The sequence below is a fragment of the Dermacentor andersoni genome, chromosome 1, assembly GCF_023375885.2.
Source record: "Dermacentor andersoni chromosome 1, qqDerAnde1_hic_scaffold, whole genome shotgun sequence".
Lineage (NCBI taxonomy): Eukaryota > Metazoa > Arthropoda > Arachnida > Ixodida > Ixodidae > Dermacentor > Dermacentor andersoni.
The window spans coordinates 322,736,083-322,741,712 of NC_092814.1; the positions used below are offsets into that span (position 1 = coordinate 322,736,083).

Below are 5,630 nucleotides of genomic sequence, written 5' to 3' on the forward strand. Positions count from 1 at the left end.
CGAAAACCTGCGCGCTCGCAAGAGATTCATTAAAAAACTTGAACACTGTCATTCGAATGCGTTGTTACTTTCTATTATTACTTGCTTTATGTTAACTCACTTTTTCTCTTTTGCTGTTGCTCTTTTTCGGTCACCTAGGCATCGCCACTGTTTCTGCGTGGTTAAAGGCGCGCTAGAACGGCCGTGGCAAGTCTATGAAGACCATTGGGATACACACGCTCGTTCCCTGGATGATTTTTTTAGCACTTTAATCGACGAAGGTAGCTGCATAGGCTTTTTATACATTCCTTTAGCGCAGAATGACGGACACGGAAAGGCAAATTAGACAGACAGCGCTAACCTTATACGACAGATATATGTCCAGTTGACGCATACATACTCATACTCCTCAAAACCTCATAAGACACGTGTACATTGCTCGCCAGGCATGTACAAAACCGTGGAAACCACACGCAGACACCTTTGTGGCTACATTGCTTAATTAGAAGGGTGTCCGTTCAACGCGAAGAAAGGTGATTGAACTTTTTGTTTTTTATTATTGATAAAGAAATACTGGCGCGTGCGCTTGAATTTTGATGCCATAACGCCGGACGGTCCAATTTTCGACCCATGAACCATTTAAGGTTTTCGCCTTAATAACGGCATTTCATGTGAACGGTTTTTAACTGGGAGGGGGGGTTACACTGCCTTGATCATTTGGTGGGAAGAAAGCGCGGGTTATCAGGACGCTTCTTCTAGCGTTAAAATACAAGCTCTTTAGCGTCGACGTAGTGGCGCACGCTATCGTCTCATTTTTTTTTTTTTTTTTTCAGGTGAGCTCTACGACTGTCTTCTAGTTTCCAAAGAGCCAAACGTTTTATTTGTTCCCTTTCCTCATCGGGACTGACTGCGCATGCGCTATGATTTCGCGTGCTCCTGTCACAACATAGACGCTAGTGCTCAGAAAGCACCGCATCAGGCATGGCTGAAGAAAGTAACACTGGACACACGCCTCCTGTGTTTACCTTCGGCGACGGAGCAACGCCAGCACAAGCCAGGAATTCTTCGAGGGCGCTTCATGGACTTCCGACTGTTGCACTACGTGAGTCTTGCCGCTTGTAAAAATTTAGATGTACATTGCCCCGTAGGCATAACCCGGAACGCAGGCGTTGACAGCTATAGATTTGTTCTTACTTCAAAGCAGGCCTTTGACAGACAAATTCAGCCTGCGCACGTGGGCGACATTCTTAGATTCTTTCGCGCGTCTATGCGCGGGTGATGCCAATATATTGTCACGGTAAGCACAGCTGCGGCTGTTTCTCGGTAAGGTCGAAAGGAATGTCACGGCGGGAAGCAAGTGCTTCTATCGAAGAACATGTTTGTCGCTCGTGTTTGGTCACCGCGCCGCATACCTCTTCCGGTGGCCCAGTGGCCAGGGCATTGCGCTGCCGAGTTCGAGGTCACCGCTGATGTTCCTGGAGCAACGGCCTATCATCGCTGATGGTGAACTGCAAAAACACACACGGGTCTACATGCCAGTTATAGAAACCTAGGCAGTGAAGCATAATTTCGTTCGTGTCAGGCTTTTGGAATGCTGCTCACCGTGACATCTTAAAGGCATATTTTTCCAATGGTGCCCTTTCAGCTAAATAAACGTGCTTCACAAAAACATGCGCAAAAAATTGGTAGGCGGGAATCCGACGTACCTTTAGATTCTGGGGTTCGCGTACGTCCGACGTAGCTTTCGACACAGCGATCACCACATGGCCCATCAGTGCCCATTGCTTCACCTGACTTGCCGCCCTGGCAGCCAGCGTGGGAGCGTAAACAAACTAGCGTATGGGCATGGCCAGTGCGCCACCACAATACGCCATTCCGGCACTATAGAGACAAACGCATACAAAACAAGCAAATAAACTACTCCTCTGTAGTGCGGCGGTCGATTCCTGAAATGCCATCGCGTTCTGGGTGACTGTCTCGGACGACTGATTCGCCCCCTTTACGAGAGTTTCTTTTGCGCATAACCTAAAAACTCTTGCGCACCGTTCACTCGTGCTGCACATCGCGCGGCTGTCAGCTCGGTGATGTCTCTTCCTTTTATAGCTGAAGAGAAACTTATAAGTATATTTAAGTTCTATATCAGGTTTTAAAGAGTAAGTTTCGGCAACTTTTTTTCTGCTATAATAAAGAAGTCGCCAGTAAGAACGATTTTCGGTATACAACTGCAGAAGCCTGTCCCTTCATTTGCGTTTACTTTTTTCTGAGGCTTATGTCTGCGATTGCGGCTTGTTCATGCCCCGTAGCTCAACTTAATTTTTCCGAAAGGACGCTGTGAACGAAACTTGAAAGAACACATTTTTGTCGTAATGCAGTGATATGGGCTTGTTGGTATGATATCGTGGGGCTTATAGCGCGTGAAAAGACAAAAACGAAAGGAAGACGTGACACACACACATGCCACGTCTTCCTTTCAACCTTGCCTTTTCACGCGCCGTAATCCTCACGTTTTTCTCACATATGCCTAATTTCAACTGACTGCGTACTTCTCTTTTCAAGCGCTCAAAATGAGTCTTCCCTAGGAGGCAACTATCGGTCCACTGTTACTCTGTGGAAGCCATGTTGCTCGTAATTTTAATTATTTATGATTGATTCCACATGGTTTGCATTGAAATTGCTTTGAAAATCCTAATACCACCACGCCGATTGCAAATCCTATCAGCCGCGGAAGGAGCATCTCTTTTTATTACAACCCTGCTTTGATTCAAAGCATGCAAGAAGTTCATGCACCTCTTCTTTTGAGCCTCACCCTATTTCATAGAACCAATAAACAAAAATTTTCCGGTTAGCCTATTCGGAAATTATCATTGCGATTCTCCTCCATGAGTTATTGGCTCCACGATAACTTGAAAACCGAACACATATAGCTAGCTACAAAGCACTAATCAGAACCGTTGTAAGTGAACAAAAACATAAGTTCTAAACTAATATAAACTAAACTTGATTTGCATGTTCATGCAAGTCAGAGACGTTTCCACTACGATCGATGATCGCTCCTCACTCCACGTATTACGCAGGGTTCCCCTTGTGCCATCCAGAAGTGAGCATAGGGATAAATTAAACATTACATGTATCACGTTCGTTAACAAAATAGCAGTTGGGTTGTTCCAACTTGTGCTTTCAGAAAACTTTCTGCTGATATTTCCGTCCTTATCTGTAAGCAAAGAGTCCGATACTTATACATATGTCCAATTCTAGGATTTATGACGACTCCTTCGAAGACCTGTGGAACGCGTTGAACAGCCATAAAGATGCCACGGACGTCACTGGTATGTACGGCATGGCCTTAGACTATCAATACCACTTGCGAAGACCCTTGACAACCCTCAAAGGAAAGAACATTTACATGGGACACAACAGCGGTGCATTTACTGCACAAAAGGACACAATTTTCGCGCGTCACCGTGTCGGTTACCGTATCAACAGCCCTAATGCGAATTCACAGGATAGCTGATTGGGAAAATTGGTGCCCTAAAGTCATACAGCGTGAAAGCCATACTTGGACGACACAACTGACAAGGACATAGTTTACAAATCTCTAGCTCTCCCCCCCCCCAAAGAAAAAGATAGCACAGCTCTGTAAAACTGCATGTGCTAGAGCACCTAAGGCGGCCAATATTGGTTCTTGAATTCATAACTTACAGAGCTTTTGAATGTTTGTGAGCGCTTTGCAAGTCCTACCCACAACATAGTATTATATTTCAGAGCACTGAATATATCATTTCCTCCTTTTTAGGTATATTATTAGATGTTGTTTCTAAAACTGTTTTATCGCTCAATTACACCAGAAAGCTTGATATTGCTCACGGTTTAGAAATTCTTCAATATTGAATAATATTTATAAAAACATTCGCAGCCAAAACAAAACTTCGTTTGCTCCAGTCACTAAATTTGAACATTTTCACATCTATGGCGTATGCTAAAGTGACTGTCATTTTTTTCATGCTGTTCTCACAGTAAACTTGATCCTTCAATAAATTCTCAGATAAGCAGCTGCGACTGGCATAGCAGAAGCAAACTTATCATCTTTGCAAAGAAATATTTATGAACTCCATCTTCGTTGATCCGCAATTCATTCACATTCATCCTCTCATTCTGAACTGTTCAAATTGAAACTTGGCTATGAGACAAAAATCTGTTTTGTATTAAGAGCAAGGAATTTAAGCCCATAACTTCAAATACTACCAAAAACGCGATATATTTCTCACAGCTGCGGGATACACCAGTCATGAATGTAATTTGCACGAAAATACTACATTCTCCACGGCGGTGCCGAATCGCAACATGGGGGGAGAAAGGGAAATTTTTCTATCATGAGCGCTGCTTTGCATCAGCATTGCAGAAACCATCCGCACATTGCCTGCCTTCTTTATGCCCCAACCTGTTTTATTATTATTGCATAAAAAATTTCCCATTGAGCAAAATATTTTATTCCGGAATTGTTAGCATTCTGTCACTGTGGCAAGTAGAGCACGCATGTTATATAGGAAACTACACAGGGAGACATCGCACCCATTGTAAGTAATTTAACCATTAAGCTGACAGTGTTCGTGCAAGTCAAGATAGGGCCCGTTTCCACTATGGTGGATGAGTACCCTGCCCCAGATGTTGCCCATGTGCCGTTTGTGCTATGCCAGCCAGTGCAGTGTGCCTTTAGTGAGTGCGAAAAATTTCAAGTAGCCCGTGTACTAAACAGCACTTTGCCTTTCTTGAACTTTGTTTTATACAAATGTAATTTCAACTTTTTCGCCACAGCTGTGTCTAACACCAATGCCTTTATCAATTGCAGCAATTCTGACGACGCCTGGCGTTACCAATGGCACACTCAGCAGAGGCCAATAACCGACGGGACTTACAACGTCGACGGTGCGTAGGCAGTGGTCACTCGCCTTTACAACATACATGGAAGATAGCTCCAACATGTTGCGAGGCAGAAGTGTACTTATTGCGTATAAAGAGGCACGTTACCAGCAGCGCCAACATTGTTTCCGAATGAGCCACTTCATCAATGTCCTTAGAAGGAAATGTGTGTCCCCTTTCCCTCAGCCCCTGTGTGGGTTAGAGAACCGTCTGCTCGTCTGGTTGACCTCCCTGCCTTTCCTGTCCTTCCTCTCTCTCTCTGTCTGCGATGATGGGAATACATGCAAATTGATATGACATCGTGCAGTTCAAGATTTTGAACGAATTTGTACTTATATGACTGAATTGCGAATGCACACGCCTGGGTGGTCACGTCAGAAAGCGAGACTCTACTTTCCATGCCATGATCAATGCACTCGCAACTGGAACCAGTGCGTGCCAGTTGGTCTATAATTTTGTTCAGCAAGCGTAATCTCAAAGGGCCCGTCGCGCTACCACTAGGTACTTTTTTCTTCGAACCGATGAAAGTTAGAAGAGAAAATGTTTTGATACAGTCGCAGCGTGTGATTTGAAATTAGGGAGGCGTTTAAGATGTCTATACCGGAGGGTTGTAACGGTGCTGTAACGTTTTCGGCGCAGCGTGAGAATTGTTCACGTGTAGCATGTTACGAGCAGCGGACATATCGCACTGCATACAAGTTACAGTTCACAATTTGGGGCAATAACCCAAATCA

The 5,630-nt window shown here is 44.4% G+C and overlaps 1 long non-coding RNA gene across 1 annotated transcript; it reads left to right on the forward strand.

Moving 5' to 3' along the window:
- The first annotated feature begins 410 nt into the window (after window positions 1–410).
- On the forward strand, window positions 411–5,009 carry LOC129381253 (uncharacterized). The gene is made up of 3 exons (XR_008609469.2): window positions 411–1,081; window positions 3,235–3,305; window positions 4,826–5,009. It is a non-coding gene; the product is annotated as an uncharacterized lncRNA (long non-coding RNA).
- The last annotated feature ends 621 nt before the right edge of the window (window positions 5,010–5,630 follow it).